General features: G+C 35.3%; 1 long non-coding RNA gene and 1 pseudogene across 2 annotated transcripts; one reads left to right on the plus strand and one right to left on the minus strand.

Annotated features, from left to right (window-relative positions):
- The first annotated feature begins 2,561 nt into the window (after positions 1 to 2,561).
- LOC308641602 (large ribosomal subunit protein eL29-like) lies at positions 2,562 to 3,063 on the plus strand (annotated as a pseudogene). Its single transcript has one exon. The product of its transcript is annotated as a large ribosomal subunit protein eL29-like (transcript).
- A 10,995-nt stretch (positions 3,064 to 14,058) lies between these two features.
- Positions 14,059 to 20,241, minus strand: LOC308640774. The gene is made up of 3 exons (XR_014020350.1): positions 20,149 to 20,241; positions 18,782 to 18,962; positions 14,059 to 14,856 (listed from the first exon to the last, which is right to left on the minus strand). It is a non-coding gene; the product is annotated as an uncharacterized lncRNA (long non-coding RNA).
- Between the last annotated feature and the right edge of the window lie 1,585 nt (positions 20,242 to 21,826).

The following is a 21,826-nucleotide window of genomic DNA, read 5'->3' on the forward strand; positions in this document are numbered from 1 at the left end:
CCACTGTAAATAGCACCCTTATTATCTTCATTTTAAGTGGGCTTATTTTTTTCCTCTATTTTTTGCCCTTTTGTCATGTCTATTTGTTATCTCTCCAGTAATTAATCATGCCTTCCATGCTGTATAAGCTAAATCAAGAAATATGATTTGGTAGATTACACAAATGGATTGTTTTATGTAAGGGAGGAAGCAGAAGTTTGCCACCATTACTACCCCTCCAATCTCTTAATAGATTTTGCAGAAAATTCATCAACAGAAAAGCATCTATCCTCTGTAGCTTAATCTTCTTAAAGGTACCATCAACATTCTCCATAATTACCATATTCTAGTTCACTTGTTTGATTGGCTTTTGTGCTCTTTGGGGAAGAACAATACAATCTGTTTTCTCTGTTTTCCAGGAGCAATTTTGTATCTTTTGACAGGGCTCCCAAATATCTCCTGGAATACAAAGGGCTCTATTCTTCCACTCAGTGTAAAAGAATTGTACCAATAACCACCCATACACATCACTGATTCTGAGGAATAGATAGCCCCCTTATAATATCAAACACATCATTTAAAATTGAACCCGTCAGTCATTTAAAAATCTATTATCATGCTTTGAATGTTTGAATTAGAAATTTTAGGCATTAATATTACAAAGTGTTAATATATTATGCAATGTGAATGATTTGCCACCTTTAAAATGTTAAAGTTTAGAAGTTTCCTGAAGTCTTTATATATTTTCCTAAAATTTTTAATTGTGAAAGAATTTATGCTTTTGAAACTGAACTTTAAAATGGAATACTCAACAAATTCCTGATATCTTTTGTGAATTTGTGACATTGTGCCCTGAAGAGATGATTAGTCAGACATAATTTTATACATTCTTAAACTTCTTTACTAAAGAACCAGCATAGTGACAATATTATTATACTTTATCATGCATCTATCTATATTCCATATACTACTTATATTTAAAAGGTGCTAAGTTTGGTCATAATATTTTCCATTTAATTATTCAAATCAGTCAGTTTAGATTGATATTTCTCTTAGCAGAAATCCTGAATTTGAATAGTGAAGCAAATCTTACAGTGTTTGACTATTAATTAATTAATTAATTAATACTCTTAACTAGGTTATTAATTAGAGCCATTTATAGCCACTTGTTTCTTATTATCTATAACTGTGCAAGTTTTACAAAAGTGTTTTTATCTATCAGTGTCTATGCTGAAAACCCAGCAGAATTTGCTGATTAAACTTCACCTGTTCTTCCTTCCTTTTCTTTCTTTCTTTTTTCTTTTCTTTTCTTTTTTTTTTTTTTTTTTTTTGGTACCAGGGATTGAACCCAGGGGATTTAACCACTGAGCCACATCCTCAGTCCTTTTTATTTTTTAAGACAAGTTCATCCTAAGTTGCTTAGGACTTTGCTAAATTGCTGAGGCTGGCTTTGAACTTGCAGTCCTCCTGCCTCAGTCTCCTGAGCTGCTGGGATTATAGGCATGAGCCACCATACCAAGCCATCTGTTCTTTCATTTAAGAGAAAAAAAGAAATAGAATGAAAAGCACATTTGCAAATAAGAGATGTACCAATACTGTGTTTTAATGGAAAACTATGCATCCTCTATAGTATATAGTTCAAGGTTATTAGATTTTCAGTTTCAAGCTATTTTGCAACTCTATAAATTGTAGTTACCTGATAACCATATTCTGTCTCCACAGGAAGTAATTTAACTCACATCTTCCAACCTATGTGTTCATTTCTAATATGTCTCAATAACCAAATTAAATTTTTTTCTGTTTTAACTTTTACTTTGAATCAGTTGTAACATATAACTGGTTTTCTTCTACCATAAGTATAATAATTTCTTTAACATGTCTTCACTTTTTGATTTATATGAAAGTCATGATTTTACTTTTCTGAAAATTATGTTCTCACAGAATTTTCCAAACAGATTATATTATTTAGAAGTAGATGCTGAGAAAAAGATTGAGGTATGAGAGGTTCATCAGAGATGAATAGCTATGAAATAGAAAGAAAGGAAATGCAATTGGGTCAAGAAACAAGTGGGATTGCAAAGAAGGCTTGAGGCTGTCTCTGTGGACAAGTCCATTAGAGTCCCACACTGGCCTTTTACTTGTCAGACCTGAATCATTGCTGGATATAGAATGCCCTCAGAAATCTGTGACCTCAGCCAAGGAACTTCCCTAAGGCAGACACTGCCTCCCATTTCTTTTTCTATGTAAAGCCTTACACAAAACACACCTACATACAATCACGCATCTTTTGACCTGCACAAGACTGGATGAACCAACACAGGTCCAACAGGATCCTCGTGGAAACTTTCTGCACAGACCTGCTAGGCTAGATTTAACATGATTGCTCTTGTATGTGACTGTGAAGTATATCAATATGGTCTGCTGATTAAATGCTCAGTACATCCCCTTATCCAGGTTCCAGAAATGCCTATCACCTCCCCACTAGGCCAATCTTAATTAGGAGAAGGTGGAGTAAAATGGGAAGTGACTTACCCAATTGCAGTTTTGAAAATTTACATTTGGCTTTTCTTCTTTTGGTCTCAATGGCTCTGGTAGCTGCAGCTTATAGTGCAGACATAGTCAAGTTTAAGAACCACACCATGCACAAGTAGTCCCCAAAATGGCACAGAAATGGCATCAAGAAACTCCAGTCACAAAGATATGAATCTCTTAAGCGGGTAGACTCCAAGTTCCTGAGAAATATGTGTTTTGCCAAGAATCACAACAAAAAGGGCCAGAAAAAGATGCAGGCAAACAACACCAAGGGTATGAGTGCACGTGCTGAAGCCATCAAGGGCCTGGTAAAGCCCAAGGAGGTTAAGCTCAAGAGCATAGGGTGTCAGCTGCAAAAGCTTGATTGCCTTGCCTTCCTTGCCCACCCCAAGCTCAGGAAGCATGCTAGTGCCTCCAGGGCCAGGAATTCATAGGTTCTGCCGGCCAAAGGCCAAAGCCCAAGCCCAAGCCAAGACATTAGTATTGTATTAGCTCCAGCTCTTGCTCCCAAAGGAACCCAAGGGTGCCCAGATTCCTGTGAAGACTCCATAGTGAAAGCTTCTATCTGCAAAGTGAAGACAGAAGGACTGGTGGTGTGACCCCTGGAACCCTGTCTACATAGGGGACTGGTGTCCCCTTTATTTGCATGTACAAATAAATCCAGAGACAGGAAAAAAAAATTCTACATTTGCCAATATCACAAAAACAAATTACATGTCAATATTTAGCAAGGGTCCTCCCTGACGCTTGGAAGGGCTCTTTGAAATTTAAGCACCATTCTCTTAAAGCAAAAGTGTATCCAAGTACAGTCAGCCCTCCATATCCATGGGTAATGCATCCATGGAATCAACAAACCACAGATAGAATATATTAGGAAAAAATTGAACCAATACTGAACAAACATTTATTCTTGTTACTATTCCTAAGCAAGACCCTATAACAATGATATATATGGCATTTATAGTGTATTAGGCATTATAAGTATCTAGAGATAATTTAAAGTATATAGGAGGATATGTGTAGGTTATATAAAAATGCTACATAATTTTATATAAGTGACCTGAGCATCCTCAGTATCTCCTGGTATCTGTGTGTCCTGAAACTGATCTACTGTGGATACCAAGGGACACTGTATGTGTATGATCACAGTGTCATGTGGAGCCCAGAAGATAGAATGCCTACTCTTGCCAGAAGAAATAAAAAGGAAAACATTACCAAGAAAATATTTTCTTTTTCTGGGCAGAGAGAAGACAGCAGGTAGAGAAATAATATTGGACTTAAAACCAACAGGAAACACTTCTAATGAGTGTAGCTTTAAAGTCTGGTTTGCTTAGACTTTCTAAATTTAAGTGTTTATCTCTATGTTTGCTGTTTTCTAAAAATCAACTACATCTAGAAAATAGGAATGTAAATATTCTGAGAATAGACTATTTGATTAGATTATTACTTCCTGTATAAAGTTTTGCTTTCCAGTAGGGACAAAGCAAGTATTCAGGCTAGATTATTTTTTAAGGAGACAAAACAAGCCCTTGATAATATTCTATACAGAATATTGATTTAAAAACCCCAATATATTTTTAATTTCCTCAATAATCCCCTTTCTATTTTTTCTTCTTTACTTCCTGTCCTTCTACTCTTTCCCTTCTTTTTAATAAACACAATTAAATAAAAATGCTGATTCTGCTCCTCCTAAACCATTTCTAATATACACTCTGGACAACTTACTGTAATAAACGCTTCTATATCTATTATAACTTTTTGATATAGCCCCGTGTTGGGGCACATGCCTATGATCCCAGCAACTCAGGAGGCTGAAGCAGGAGTATCTCAAGTTTGAGGCTAGCCTCAACAACTTAGCAAGGCCCTGTCTCAAAATTAAAAGGAGGAGGAAAAGGAGGTGAGTGGGGGAGGAGTAGTATGTAGCTCAGTTATACAGTGCAGCCACTGCTACCAGTTTAATTCACACTAGGGATTATATATATATATATATATATATATATATATATATATATATATATATATATCCTCCTGCTACAGCTCTACCTTAATTGAGATCTTTTCTTTTAATATTAAGAGAGATTATTATTTTAGCTCCTAAACGTGGGTAAGCATACACTTTAACATCCTAACTAGAAATTTTCAAAGAGTAAAAAGGGAAGTTGTATATCCCATTACACTGGCATCTCAGGTATAAACTTGAAATGCCTGAAGCAAACCTGGATGTGTGTCACTCTACCTCAACCCCAAACTTTGTGGAAATTGGCTGCTTAAGAACACAAGGTAGAGTCCTTAAATTTCCACTGATGCTTCAAAAACATTTTGTAAGTCTTATCTGATAATTGATCATCCAGATAACTTCATTCCTAGACTAGATCAGTAATTTGCAGACCAAATCTAGCCCCCTGCTTATTTTTATAGATACCTTTATATCATAATATAGCCGTGCTTTTCATGTACACGCCATCTGGCTGCTTTTAACTACAGTGACAGAGATGAAGAGTTGCAACACAACAGACTAGTTCTTTTTTTAAAAAATTCTAATTTGTTATATATGACAGTAGAATGCATTACAATTCATATATATGTTACACATATACAGCACAATTTTTCATATCTCTGGTTGTATACAAAGTATATTCACACCATTTGTGAAGTATTTATAATCTATTCATGAACAGAAAATTTTGCTGATTCCTGGACTTCAAGAAAGCCTCATGAGCTCGGGGGATGTGTGTGTCTAAAGGCCTTATTCACCATGAGTGTATACATAGTGTGCCAAGCACAAGGTAGATGCACAAGTATTGTTTTATGGATGAACCAACATAAAAGATAAGCCAAAAAAATCACTAACAAAGCATGGCATTATGTTCAAATAGACTAATCAATGAAACAGAAAATGCAAACTCTCCCTAATAGTTGTCACTGTTTAGTATATATAAGGAAAGATAGCTTATAAAATAAATAAAAGTGAAAAATTTTAAATTATTTGTATCATATATAATATAATATTATATTACATTAATATAATATTATATACATATATATATTTACTTATTAGATCTTTTGTGTAAAATTAAAAAAAAAAAAACCTTTCTCCTTAGGTTAGAACTTTCAAACATTCACCAACACATTGATATTCTTTTTCTTTCTTCAAACAGCAGAAGTGAATTTGTACTCTGTGTTGGGCTATGCAATTCCTGTCCTACACTTGGGGGCTCTCACTCCATGTTGTTATTATTATTATTATTATTATTATTATTATTATTATCATTATTATTACCACTGAGAATTGAACCTAGAGGCACACTGAGCCACATCTCCAGCCCTTTTTGTTTTTAATTTTGAGACAGAGTCTCACTAGGTTGCAAAGGCTGGCCTCAAACTTGGAATCCTCCTGCCTCAGCCTATGAGGCTGCTGGGATTATATATGCGTGCCATCAAGCCTGGCTTACTGTCACTCCTTCCTTCTGTCTTCTCCCTCCAGCATCTTCCATCTCTAGATGGTCTTCCTGTTCCTCAAGATGCAGTGGTTACAAATGAGGGCTCTTGAGCCAGACTGCCTGGGTTGAAGCCTGGCTCTCACTTCTTCCAGGTGGCCTGGTCTTGGGCAAGATTTTTAACCTTTCTGTCCTTCATTTGATTTGTCTTAAAAAGGAGGATCCCTAGTTCACACATGTCTTATAAGTTTATTTGAAAAATACATAAAACAATTCATTTAAAATGCAAGCATAGGACTAGGGCTGTAGTTCAGTGGTAGAATGCTTGTCTAGCATGCGTGAGGCACTAGCTTCCATCCTCACTACCACATAAAAATGAACAAATAAAATAAATGCATTCCATCTACAACTACAAATTTTTAAAGAAAAATACAAGCACAACATCTAATGTATAATAAATCCCTGATTTAAAAATTAAACATAAAATAAATTAAATTATATTCAAGACTATCTTACCTCTAAAAAGAAAAATCTAAATGTTCCATGATGCTAACTAAATCCCTCTACATACATTATTCCCTTCTGGGTCAAGAGCAGTTAGAGTACATTCAAGTACTTCTTTCCCCTCCACCATTTCAATGAACTGTTTTTCACATCAGGGCCTCTGATGACCCATTTTCTAATACCAAGGAAAATATTTCAATGTACATTTATTGAATATAGTGTTGCATGTTCCTTGTTAACTATTACATCCCCTTAAAACTCTTCTCTCTCTTTCCATCTGTGAAAATATATATTTTTTTCCTGATGGTGCTCCTGATATGATCCCTTCCTTGGCTCTTTTGCTTCTATTAAAGATTGTTAATCTCCAAATTTCTTTATGGGTCCTCCTCTCCTACCATTCTATTTCTCTTCTTGGACTCTTAGAGTGTCTCTAGCCATAGATCCACATCCAAAGTTATATCTTTTGGTCTCTGGAGTTGCATTTACAAGTACCTTCTCTATATATAATTGGACAGGTCATAGGTACTTTACACTTTTTGTTTCCTTCATCTTTTGTCTCCAGCCAACACTGCTTAGTTTTACTAATGGGCCCACCATCTGCCTAAGTAGTCAACCCCCCAAATCTGGTGGTCCTACTTTCCTTTTGTAATTCTAAAAGAATTACATATAAAGGGAAAAGTGTGTGGTTGGAAGTCAAGCACCCTGCTTTAATTCCAGCTCTTGCAGTACCTAACTGGTTACATTTGACATATAGAAAAACATTCTTTGACCTTCTAGTTCTTCTTATGCAAAAAATGAGGCAGCAACACTCCATTCTCAGATTTGTGGGGGAGATCAAATAGAAGCACATAGTGAAGTACCTCGCATGAAGCACATAGGAGATATTTAAAAAGTACTAACTTCCTTTCTCTTCATTTTCCATATAGCTAATTCATCTTTTTCTCAATGTTCTTACTATTTGGTTTTCAAACCCTCTCATTGTCTATACCTATTGCCACTGCCTTAGATGAGTCCTTTATTGCTGCTGACTTGAATCAGCAACATCTTCACTCGTCTCCCAATTTTATTCTCCAACATTCTTCAAACATCCTCCAACCCATCTTTTACAACTGGAATGTGCCTTGGAGCATTTATGCCTGATTACATCGTGCTCCTACTTTAAAATCAATAAATCCCAAAACCTCCAAAAAATTAAATACAAATTTCTCATCATATAATTGGACACATATAGATTCTGATCTCTCCCTTTCTTCTTGACACAGCCACCTCCCAATCTACATCTCCACTCTCAAATTTCCATTTTTACACAACTCATTCCTCTGAAACACACTTTTCTCAACTCTAACTATAGCTATTTATCCTACAAAGCAGCATTTTCATGGAATGGGGGTCACCATCTCCTAGGGTGGAGGATATTTATCTTAAGTAGGGGGACTTTTTCAAATATCTTTCATGTCCCTTACACCATTGAAAATTCTGATCCATTACTTTTAGGGTGACACATCATCCCACATCTCAAAAAGATGGATTGCAACAACACCATTGACATTTTGAATACTATCAACTTCAAAAGGGAAATTTATTGAAATTTAATTTTATTAAAATTTAAGAATATTTATTAAAAATTCCATCAAATTTAATTGAAATTATCATAAATCCTGACTTAATAAATTCTAAAAGATACTGTGAATTTTCACTGAATCATAATTTCCTACAATCATAATCAAGATCTTCAGGGAATAGGAATAAAAACTACTGCCCAAATTTCTAGACCTTCTGTAGATGAAATGAATACATAGATGCAACAGAGAAAAAGTAAGGTTTAGTGAGTGCATAACCAAAACTAGTTCTCACTTAGCTTGTAAATTTTGTGCTCTTTCCATAGGGCTCTTTCAGGAGAAATTAGCAAGAAACCTGTGTGCCTGAAAGAAGACCATCCCTCTGCAGTTTACCATTGATAGCAAATTGCCTTTGACACAGGTCGAAGGATCCCCTGTGCTCTGGGCAGCAGCCCTTCACTGTCAGACTGAAGGCTTCCAAAGGCAGAGGTCATAAGTTAGATTGCACTAGGAGCAGGACTCCACTCTGCAGAAATCTGTGCCTTTATTGGTACAAGAAAAGCGGCAGACTAGAAGACTTCCTGCCCCTGACACTCAACAGCCTGGCCGCCACTCTCTGCCTTGAAACATTAAGACTAAATCCATTAAGCCACTTCTACCAGTTAATATTAACCCCTAGAAAACAACCAACATTCCTGGAATATATATCTGGTCTTCCTGCATAGTGCCTTTTGTGATGCTATACCTCACTGATCCCATCTTCTCTCGCTGCAACACTGGATGTCATGGTAGATAATCAGCAAATTCTTCTGTGAACCCTCCCTGGGCCATCTTGCTTTAATGAAACCTTGGCTTTCCTGGAAGCCCCTTTCCTATGTATTGTATGCTCAAATGATGACCGCTTGTGTTCCACTTGTCTTACAAGTGGGCCGAGAGACGCATTAGGGATTCTCTTTGCTCTGCTTTGCTTCTTCCAGCCCACTCTTCTTTCCTCTTCTTTAAAAGCCTTCTGCTTTCAAATTTGTGCAATCAATTTATATCTCCCATTATTTCTCTTTGTTGCAATCATGTGTAACTCCACAGGCCATCGCTCACCCTCTTCCTTGAATAAGCATCACTCGGTTTCTAATTACTGTAATGCCCTCTGCACTACTTCTGCAATTTTTTTCATCATTGCAATATTCATATAGATGATCCTATTAGTTCCATGGACATTTGAGTAGTAGACCTTCTGCCTTAGGTCAAAACTAGATAACTACATCTTTATAGTCTTTGTTTTTCTTTCTGAAACCACTCCAAATAATTCTGTTTCTGATACCTGAAATCCAAAATTTATTTGCTCTCTCCGACATTTATAACATATTACATACCATCCTCTCAACATCCTATCTCTCCCCACTTTAATCTAACAAGTCTTATGTCCATCATTATAACCACTTCCTTATTTACATTCTCAACTCCCTGTCCTTTCCCGTTTATCTTACTTTCTCTGCTAACTTATGACTTTAGTTAAAACCTAAATATCTTGCCTACTCTTTGAATGTAATCCCATAGCTGAGCACAGCTAAAGAAAAACTCATGGATGTCCATACTTATTTCAATTTCAGTATCACTAACCCAAATAGTCCTTGACGCTGCTGCCTTCTATCTTGTAAATCCATATACTGATCATGTTTTTATTTACCTAGCTAGACTCTGTTTCTGCCTGTTCTCAACCTTTTAACAATTCATTTTCTATCTTTATTGTGACCTAAGGATTTGACTTCCTATTCTAGTAAGAAAATAGAAGCAATTTTTGAAAAGATTGAACATAGACTTACAACACTAACATATACATCCATCGGAATCTTTTGCATTTCTTTCTGTTATGGTGGGTGAATTGTCCATTCTGACATTAAGGGCCAGTTTTAATTGTTTACCAGATACTATTCTTATGATGCACTGCAGGATAGTGTTCCAGCAATTAATTTATCTCTCTGTTTCTTGAATCATACATTTTTTTCTGTCTCTTCTGGGTCATTTCCTTCAGCATATAACAATACTATTCATTAAAATCATCTTTGAAAAAACCTTTCATATCCTCATTACCTCCTCCTACTTATATCTCATTTCATTTGTTCCCTCTATACTAAATTCCTTGAATGAGGTGTCTATACACCCACTTTCCCTCCTCTCATACTCTCTTGAATCTTTTAATCAACTTTTCACCCCTCTCTGCTTCACAAAATATGCTTCTATTAAATTAGTCACATTGCAATATTCAGTCTATATTCTTAGTCATTTTTTTTTCTTCACCTGACGACATCATTGTACCCATTAGGTGATATTTTTTCCTCTCTTGAAAAAAATTTTTGTCTTCTCTTGACAACCAAACCATCATGCACTCTAGGTTTTTCCTCTACCTTTCTGGAAACTCTGTTAGTCTCTCCTATTCCTCCATTTCCTGATCTCTAAATATGGAAATAGAGAGCCATCATTTGGGATCATCTCCTTATGCCAACACTGAGTCATTAGGAAATTTTGTCCAATCTCATGGTATGATATACCACCCATATGCTGAGGATCCCCACATTTCTATGTCCATCCTGGACCTCTTCTCCAAGATTGAGACTCATAAAACCATCTGCCTTTTTTATATATATTTGAATGTCTAATAGGAAACTCAAGGTTAAATGATCAGAATTGAACTCCGAGTATCTTTCCACTACCACCATCAAAACAAAAGTATTCTTCTCATTTTTCTTGTCTCCGTCAATGAGAACCCTAGGAAGGCTTATTTGAAGAAAGCGGCACCTGTAATATTACTGTAGTTACATATTAAAGCTTAAGGACTTATATTTTTATGTGTTACATTAATAGCATATAATTTTCCTCAGAGAGCTTGAACACAAAAAATCTCTTAGTTTGGACTCTTTATGTGATTAAAAAAAAGCCTTCATGTTAATGTGCTAATTATTTAGAAGGGTAATTCCATGGCACCAAGCATAAGAGATAAAGTGAGGCAAAGAAATTGGGGGAAGGGGATGCATGGTGTTGCATTATTATGCTATCATAATTTGACAAACCTTGAAGTGGCGTGTATGGAAAAAGTCCTCCTATGAATTGGAGCACTTCATTGAGTAAAAAGCGGAGAGAAAACTTATCTGTTATATCTTTTGTGTCTCTTACCAATCAGTGGTCAAAATTTGCTCCCAGTGGGAGCCTCAGGGGTGGCCAGATCCCACCTCATACAATGATGGGGCAAGCAGCACAGGATCTGAATCAGAGAACATATGTGAACAGTGTTACTAACACCTACCTACTGCAGCAAATTTGATGGTTCATGTCTTCTCTCAGCAAAAAGTGTCATCTATGCTTTAATATTTAATAGCGTTTTTTTTTTAATTTGAAGAAAATAGTGATTTACGAATGCTACCTGTTTGTGGTCTTTTTTAATTTTAATTTTTTATTTTGTTGTAGATGGACATAGTGACTTTATTTTACTCATTTATTTTTATTGGTGTTGAGGATTGAACCAAAAGCCTCACATACGCTATGTGAGCACTCTACTACTGAGCAACAACCCCAACCCTGTTTATTGTCTTTTAAAAATGATTTTCAACTTAATAATGTGGCTTATATTTATGGAAGAGTCTGAAAATATACATGAGCATTCTGGACCATAGAGTTTCTGAATAATTTCTTAAATTATATTCTGAATTAGAAACTACCTAATACTATATTTTATTTTAATTATACCTTTCAATCTTCTTGATATTTAGAATTTGATGACTAAAGTGAATTATATGACTTTGTAATGTCCAATCATAAAGCAGTATTTTTCCATATAAAGTTTGAATTCATGCAACAAGGATTCTTTTCCATTTCTGTTTCTACTATTTTTAGAAACCCCTGAATAAAATAATATTTTATGTGAATTAGTTGTGTGAGCTACACATATTTACAAATAAAATATCACTATTAGAAAACTTGGGTTAACACTAAATTATGTTGTAGGCTGCTACTGGTTGGTAATGTTAATTGCTCTAAAGATATCTCAAGAATAAAGAAGTTGATCTAAATTATGTAGACCCCAAATCTGGTGTTAACTAAATGAGTAATTCCAACTTCTAGGATAAATCAATGTTCAAAGATTTACAACTTATTTTAAACAAATAAATTGAGTTATTCTCTATAAGGAAAATAGAAAATAACTATATGTATATATACAAAAATAAGTTGTATATATTTTACCACTAGAGGAAACTTTAATATTAAGCTAGAGGAAAATTTAATATTAATCTTTAAAAGGGATTACAAAAATAATTCAATAAAAAGTATACCCCATTAGGCCTTATGTTTTCAAATAAAGATTGCAATATCGAGAACTTTCTCCAAAAAAATTTTCAACTTTTGCCTTCTTAGGCTTTTAATGTAAATTTTAGTTAAATATAATGCACATGGTATGTATAATATTTCTATTCAAATCATGTTATCCATCTCAATGAATTTATACAAAGTATGACCAGCTCCCAGACCAAGAAAAGAGAACACTACATAAACACTCCCCTGTTTATATAATAAATGTGGAACTGTGCATGAATATGAATTTATTTAAATTAATAGTTGTTCTATGACACACTTCTGAGTTCATGTCCATCATAATTATTTAAAATCATTTTTGGAGTTAGAGTACAGTGAGATCCCTCTAAGTGTCACAAGTAATGTTCATGAGTGAAGAGAATGTTCTTAAGCACAAATTAAATCCTTGTATTTTAAAGCAGTCTCACATTATCTTTTATAGGCTAGCTCAGGCAGATAAATCTTAAAGCAATATCATTTTGACAGAAAAACATACATATCATTAATTCATTTTTATATATGAAAGAAAATATTTTATTTGCTTTTCTTAAACCAACCTGGTGCACACCATATTTGTTCCTAATAAATAATGAAAAGATAAGGTCAACATCTTTCTTCCAGTGAATAGTATTTAAGAAAGTTCAAAACATGAATATATTGTGCTCAGGTTTACAGACTATTAGGTTTAAAGAATATTTACACATACTATTATTACCAAGCAGTGATAAAAGAGCTTACATTACTCTGTTCTGTTAGAAAGCCAAAAAGGCAAATTTCATAGCTTCTAAAGGTGAATCTTTTTACATAGCTCTTTGTTCTTAGTCTTTTGTTTGATGTTACAAAAGTAATTTATCTATTTTAGTGGCATTAACTCATTAGCACTATCTATATACAAATATCTATATTAGAATAACTATAAAATAGTAAGAAGAATAAAACTGTGGACTTTAGGTAAAGTACACAACTGAAAAATAAAAGATGAATTTAATATTGCAAAAACTTGATTCTATGAAGCAAGACATACTAGTAAATTTAACTAACAAGCAAACCAACTATGGACAACTAATGCCATATTTTCAAACTAAAGAGCAAAGACAAATTAGAAACACTCAGGAGGATGATTTTCAAAGACCACTAGATGCCACTGTTTTGTGAAAAACTCATTAAATGACATAATTTATCTCTAACTTATATCCCTTTTTATTTTTAGTCACATAATGAATTGGGAGGTTGCCATATTCTAATTCTAAAGTACTTAGGATTACTGGAGGATTTTGTCTTGGATTAGTTAAACCCATATAAAAATGAAAGTAATATGATTCATTCAAGAAATTATAGAGCATGGATATATTAATGTAAATTTTTAACTGCTAAAACCAATCCATTATTGATCTATAATCAAGGGATTTGTGAGGTGAAAACTTTAATGGTTTGAATATTTGTAATGATATTGCTGTATAAACCTTTTCAAAGCAGAATATTGCTTGAATGCAAAATAATTTCTTTTCCTACAGTGATTGCAATGGAAAAAGGAATAAGATTCCATATAATTTCTTGCAAGCACATCTCCTTATTCCATCAAACAGCATTGTCCCTAACATGGATGTAAGTGGATCCACTTATCAACTCGTCAATATGGAAATACAGGAGACCATTTTCTTATAAATATGGAACTCCTAAGTGCTAATTCATTTGTTCCCCAGAATAAACCTAAACAAAGTCATTAACATAATCCTTTAGTGTCAGGCAGAGTTCTAGTATATAACATTTTTTTAATGTTCATGGAAATTTGATGGGAAGTTGTGAGCTGATAAGTGTTATACTTTTTAACTAACACTAAACTCTAAGTATTTATAAGGAACTCCTTTGAACAGACTATGGGTTTTCCAAATCAAAACACGTGTTTAAAGCCACTAATGTTGATTAACAAACAACCTATCATGTTATTAGACTAATGTCACCTATTAGACTCTCTTTTATGATGATGATGAGGAGGAGGAGGAGGAGGAGGAGGAGGAGGAGGAGGAGGAGGAGGAGGAGGAGTGTGTGTTGCTAGGGACTGAACCCAGGGCCTTGTGCATGTGAAGCAAGCACTCTACCAAGTGAGCTATATCCCCCGCCCCTATTTTATTATTTTTAAGTATTGGAGATAACATGTTATATGGAACAGTATATTCTATTACTTATCTGTTGCTATATAACATAGTATCTCAAAATTTAGCACCTGAAAAATAATAAACATTTGTTCTAATCTCATGGTTTCTGAAGGTCCAGAATCCAGAAGCGGTTTATCCTGATGATTCTGATGCAAGTTTTTTCACTGGGCTGCATTTAAATTGTTATCCCAGGCTTCCATCATCTCAAAATTCAATAAAATTGAAGGGTTCACTTCCAAATTCATTTATGCTGTTGATAAGCTTCCATTTCATGCTGTGCAGAGATGTTAGTTTCCCACCAGATAGACTTCTCCTTAGAATTGCTTACAATACTCAAAGCCTGCTGGCCTGAGAATGAGTGATGAGAGAAAGAGAAAAAGAAAATGAGAACACCAAGACAGAACTCACAGTCATTTTATAACCTAGTCTCAGAAGTGACATATCATCCCTTCCATATTTTATTCATTAGATGTGCACAGTATGTCCTTCCCACACTCAAGGGAAGGTGGCTATAGGAAGACACAAATGTCTGGGGTGTGGCAGTTTTCTTACAAACTGTCTGCTGCATTCAATGCCAAAGTCCAGGATACCTTCAGTCGCTTTTAAAAACACTAAGATTTTCCTAAAATTCATTTGCCTTATCAGTTTTCATCTGACTACCAGAAGACTAATTTCATTTTAAAACATTTGTGCAATATTGTCATAGCACAAAGGTACTGATTTCCAGAGTATATAAAAAGAAACAGTGAAAGGATTCTGTGATTGTACCTACATACCACCCAGGCACCCAGAAATAAATACCCAGTTTAGGATAGAATAGTTTGACGACATTGTTTTCTGAAATCATTCAGCTCTCTTCATTATATCTCTATATATTACATACCAACAATACAATCTTGGTAAAGTAATGGTCTTGTGCAAACCTATCTAAATATTTGTCTTTCCTCTGAATAATATGAAAAATCTTGTGGAGCCATCATAAAATGTGAAGGTTTTAGTTTAATTTCTTGGTGAGAAGTACCATGTGAAGGAGATCTGACTGTGTGGTTTGTTGCCCCATGATTCATTCTACTGATGGACTGGTTTGCTCCTTCAGTGTGCCAAGTGTTCACCTCCTTCATCTGTGACCTGGATTAAAGAGGATGATGATATTTCCTGAAAGTGCCAATTAATACTTTCATATTTTATTAGTCTCTAGTGACTCAAGAGTAATTTCCCAAGAGCCAAATAATCACTCAGTAACCTGATAAAATTATGACTGGCATATAATAGATACAACATAACTTGTGAAATGCCTGAACACGCAAACCTAAGGACCAACTTGACCACATCTAACTTGCCTTCCCCTATCTTTTAAATATATTTTAATGTTGTTTAAAAATAAAGTTATTTAGGTGTCAAATGTGGTGGTACAAGTCTGAAGGCCCAGTAACTCAGGAGGTTGAAGCAGAAGAATCTCAAGTTCTAGATCAGCTTGGGCAGCTTAGTGAGACTCTGTATCAAAATAAAAAATAAATTAATTAAATTTATTTTATTTGTAAATAAATAATGCAGCTGAGAGGTAGAGCACCCCTGGGTTCAATCCCCAATACTGCAAAGGAAAAACATGTCCTTTAGGGATGGAGATGCAGCTCATTGGTAGAGCATGTGTCTAGACTGTGCAAAGCCCTGGGTTTGACCACCAACATGGTAAAAACAAACAATTTAATAAATAAATATCATCTCTATGTTGTTTGGCAGTTACTATGGTTTTTAAAATGTATCAAACTCTAAGTATTGATTATTCCAACAGCCCCTGCTGCACACAGTGTGATTGTGGTCAAGTTTTGTGGCCTCTGAGGGAAGAGGATGACTGGAAAGGACACAGTTTGACCCACCCTACAAGATATCACGAGTTCTTCCGGCAGTTATAAATGTCACAGAAACTAAGCCAGGCAAGGGCAAGGGGAGGTCAGCACTGCTTCCCTGGTCGTTATCTCCCTTATCTAAACTAGTTATGGTCCTTTTGCACCTAGTCAGGCTCAAGCCAGAGCTGGGTGACAGAATCAAGTTTGTGAGGTGTAAACTTGGGGGGAGATAGGATTTATAAAAGGAGAAAAAGAAGAAAGAAAGGGAGTGAAGTGTAAATGGAACTGTGATGATCATACAAGAGAAAGAAATTGCATGAGGAAGGCTTTCTTTATTTTGGGAAGAATACAGAATTTTTGTGACCTTTCACAGCCCCTTGAAGGCCTAATAGAAGCCAATGGTATAGGTAAGGTCCCTGGAACCCAAAGAGTTCAATTTGACTGGACCTTGGGTGGTGAACTGACGATATCAATTTTGAACAAACAAACAATAAACCACAGAAGAAATGTATACCATTATCTTTTGAAGTAAAAAAAAAATCAGTTATCAATATCAAGGATCAAGGTCATCCTCAAAAATACGCACATACACATATAAATATACAGAATCCACATTCCTAATTATGCCTTTGTTAACTATCGGAATATAAACAAGGTATATAACCAATTTTTAAGCTTCACTTTCTTTCTCTACAAAAAACAAACAAATAAACAAATAAAAAAAAACAGCACCTGCCTCACTAGGTTAGCCTACACATTGTATTAATTTGGTATTTCATTGGAAAACTGCATCGTTTGCAGCACGCCCTTCTGGGTTGTCATATTCTAGTCCTGTTCATTTTCTTTAAGCTCCTTTGAACTTTTTTTTTTTTTTTTTTTGGTACCTAACTGATAGATAAGTCAATTCTGCTAGGTCTGGCAGTGAGTGACGGAACTGACTTCCTCCCCTCTGTGGAAAATAGTTTTGTTTCTAGTTGAAGTTCATCTCAACATTCCTTTATCCCGAGATAATTTTTTGGTGTTTTGACTCTTTCTTTGAACTGGTTATGACATCAACTGGGTACCTTCAGATCATGTATGGAAAATAAATTATTTAATATGTGTTTGTTTTTATATCTGCATGAGCCATAATTTATCTTTTCCTGAAGATTATCTTTTAATAAATACAATAATGTGAACAGAGTGTATGACACATATTAGAAACTCTGGAATATAAATTCCATTCCTGTTTTTATCTACTATTAGCTTTTCAGCTTTTATATTTATATTCATTCTTCATAAAAAATAATTTGAATTTTGAAATAGCACCCAGGAATACAATGTACATCAGTGGGTCACTGAAATATTCTCTCCATCCCTTAGGCCTTCATTCCACAACCCATGAATCACAACATTTATAATTTTCTCTGGTATTTATCTCTGTATATAAATAACATATTTCCCTGTTGGAGCTATCCATGGGCTGTGTGTGAGTTATGCAAATTTGAGCATATGAGGGGACTGGTCTGGCGCTGGGTGCTGATTGGGCTGTGGGATGCAAGTGTGCCTTTCCTCTTGCTCTGCTTGTGATTCCACACAGCATCTGAGATGGGTGTGACTTGCCAAGATGTCAATCTGCTGACCACAAGACATCACCAAGCAGGACTCCATCCTTTGAAACCCTATCCCTTGCCTTATTTGGGTAGAATATTCTACCAAATGTCTTTTCTCCAATAAATATGGGGGATCCAGGAGCACTCTCTTGCTTCTTCCAGTGCTATCCAGCATGGAGCTGACCCTCGGGGTCACCAAACATTCCCACCCTCGAAACTCGTGTTTTGCGTGGTTTCTTTGCTTTTTTCTCAGTTTATTGCTGCAGCCAGCTCCTTTGAACCCAGCTCATCTGGCCAGCCTGGCCACCTGGCGACACACACTTATACAACTATTTTGTACCTGTATCAGTTTTAGCAATCACATTCTGTTTTCGCTCTATGGCAAATTAGAATTTAGCACTCTTGTACATGAATCTCCATTTCTTCCACACCTATGATCAGTGCAGACATAGAAATATTAGTTAAATCTAGTTTCTGTGTTCATGTACATTATATGTTACATGAAAGGTGCCCCTGTGATTCTTCAAAGTAGGAATAGAAAATAAATAGTTATGCTCTTGTAAATATTCTTCGCTTCCCAAAGAGTGCACTTTGATTATTTTCTTTCCGATGATGTCATACTTATAATCTATGCAGCTTAACAAATGACTCCAATATTTAGTTAAAACAACAATAAATATTTCTAACTTAAACAATTTCTGTGGGTCAGGAATTCAGAACCAACTTAACTGGGTGATTCTGGTTCAGAACCTCCTGGCAAGTGGTAGTCAAGATTTGGCCGGGGTTGCAGTCATCTGAAGGGGTGAGAATGTATTCACAAATTTCTTCACTCACATGGGGCTGGCTGCCAGCAGAAGGCCTGATTCCTGCCACCAGGGTCTTTCCATGAGCTGTTTGAGCATCTTCATATGATGGCTGGTTGCCCTCAAGAGAGAAAGTGAGCATGCCAAGAAAGAGTGTGGCAGAAGAAGAGTATCACGCCTCATCCAAATTCAGTAGTCACACACCATCATTTCTTTAGGGGGAGGGAGGAAAAAAAAAACAACCACCTTTGGGAGATATAATTCATAAACAATTCTCAACTTAAAATGTGCAATTCTGTGGGTTTGTTTTTTTTTTTTTTTTTTTTTTTTTTTTTTTTTTTTTTTTTTTTTTTTTAGTGTACACAAAGACAGGTGCACCCATTACCAGAGTCGGATTTTCTATCTCTTATGGATATCCTTTATTATTTTCTCTGGTGCTTTAAGCTTGTTCCTTTGTACCTGGTTTTGAAATTTCACATTTCATGTAGTTTGTCAGGTCTTCTTCAAGTTTTCTATGAGTCATACTATAGTTTGGAATCTTAATGTCACCTACAGCCCGTGTTATAAACACTTGGTTATAAACACTTGGTGCTGTTAGAAAATGGTGGATTTTCCAGCTGGTGGAAACTTTAAGAGGCTGGGCCAAGTAGGCGATTTTAGGTCATCAGAAGTATAACCTCCAAAGGGATTACGGGATCCGAGTCTCTTTTTTTTTCCTCTCTTTCGTGTTTTGGCCATGAGGTGAATTTTACAATGTGCTTCTGGCAATGATATTCTGTCTCATTGAAGTCCTAAAAATAATGGATCCACCCAATCCTGAAATAAATCCTCCAAAATTATGAGCCAAAAAAACATTTTCTCTTTGTAAGTTCATTGTTTCATGAATTCATTACAGTAATGGAAAGTTAATTAACATGGGCCACATATGCTAGACACCTTCAATTTGGAGATTTATGTCCTTTAAGTAAAAAAAAAATAGTTTATATTTGTATTTTTTCCTCTCCATTTCATATTAAATGGATGCTGAATATCATGAATTCATTCTCCAACTTTTTTTTTCTATATTCCCTGTGTGTGTGTGTATATGTGTTTTAACCTTTGTTCCTGGACTTTATCTTTAAATTATTTTATACTGTTATTTATTTCTATTATATTTTTGTTCTATGATGTTTTTCTTTTATAGCATCCTTCTTTTGTTATATCTATTTGAGAATTTTAGAGTTTTTTACATTAAAATTTTTTTTGGATTCTTTTCAATGTTTGCTTTTGTGTTTTAATATTTGTATATAATCTTTCTTATTGTTTTATTATTTTGCTATCATTTTAGTGAGATTCACAGAAGAAAAACAAATAATATATATTGAGTCACATGCATTTTGAAAAAGAAATTCATTTTACCTTTTTATTTTCCCAAATGGTCATTTCAGGATTATCTGTTTGCACTGGTTTGAATAATGTCCTGCTAGAATATATATCTTCTCAGAACCTATGAAAGAAGTTTTTTATGAAAATAGGATCTTTGCAGATGTAATGAATTTAAGATGTGGTTATACTGGGTCCTAAATTTAACATGACCATTGTCAAAATATGAAAAGGGAAATTTGGATATTCCCAGAGGAAGAAAGGGATTGGAGTGGTTCATCTATAAACCAAGTTATACCAAGATTGCTGGTCACCACAAGAAGCTTTAAGGGATAAGGAAGGATTCTTCTCTAGAAGCCTCAGAGGGAGGGGAGCGAGGGCCTGCTGACACATTGAATTCAAACTTCCATCCTCAGAATTGTGAAAGAATAAACTTCTCGGATAAATCAGCCAGTATTTGATGCTTTATTAAGACAGCCCTGGGAAACAAATACACCTCTTCTTCATTACTATGCTTAGAGAACATAGTACAAATAGAAAGTTCACCTTTATTTTTAAAGCATGCCTCAAGTTAGTACCATTTAAAACTTTCTTTTTCAGAAACAGAAAACTCAGACAGCTCAGAGTCAGGCAGCTCTTCCTTGTGATCACACCAAGGTTGAAGAAGTTCCCGCCACCCCGCTGTGCAGTGGCGTCTCCCAGCCAGGTCAGTTTGGGCAACACTAACAATATTTTCCACCCAATGATGTGTGGGTAGAACCAAACAGTTCTTTCCTGTGGTGATAACTGAAGATAAAATTATAGTTTTGTATATTTAGCTAATTAGAAGTATAGATAATGACTGCTTTTCATATATAATTTTGGGGCCTGGGCAGTTTGATGCTTCTTTCTCTACAATTAGATTGACATTCATTTTTCTTTTATGACTAAGAATTTGTTTTGCTCTGCTCATAATTTTACTTAATTATTTTTGCTTCAAGAGGAGTAAGAAGGAAAAAAGTGTAGAAAACAAAGAATCAAGCCCAGTAAGTGGTGGGTTTAAGAAGGAAATAGTCAATTTTATCAAATGCCACAGACTCCAGGTAAAATACTGTCTGAGAACGGATTTATGCAGAGGACATTACTGTCACTGGTGTCTTGGGGAGGGCTGGGAAAGAGCAAATTGCTGCAGGCTCCTGACTAAATAGAGGTGAAGAAATGGGTAGGTGTGCAGAGCTCTACTCTCAAGCAGTTTGGTTTTGAAAGGAAGGAAGGAGAAGCAGTTATAGTGCCGTATTTTTAGAAGTCACTCGGAGTGTTTACATTCAGAAGGGAAAGAAAAGATTCTGAAAGGAAAAGGCCTGCGGAGCTGGTGTTGAAAACAGGCAAGAAGAAAAAAATAGCGATGACATAGGGAGAGGGAGAGGGAGAGGGAGAGGGAGAGGGAGAGGGAGAGGGAGAATTGGTAAATATATTTTCAGATACTCATATTCAGGCAAAAACAAAGCCCACCCCTCAGACTAGAAAGAAAAATAACTGACGTCCATGCAGCTTTGTTTTCAGGGAGTTAAGTGGGAAGGGAGAGGAAATGAAGACTCCACTTTGGATTTAGAAGATAAACTTGTATGATGAGTGCATTTATAGAAATAAACTAAATTTAACAAGCTGAAATTATTATTTTACCTCCATGTCAAAATAGGGGGAAAAATGACAAAAATAAGCAAGTGCTCCAAGA

The sequence above is a fragment of the Spermophilus citellus genome (assembly GCF_964194105.1).
Source record: "Spermophilus citellus genome assembly, chromosome: 2".
Taxonomy (NCBI): Eukaryota; Metazoa; Chordata; class Mammalia; order Rodentia; family Sciuridae; genus Spermophilus; species Spermophilus citellus.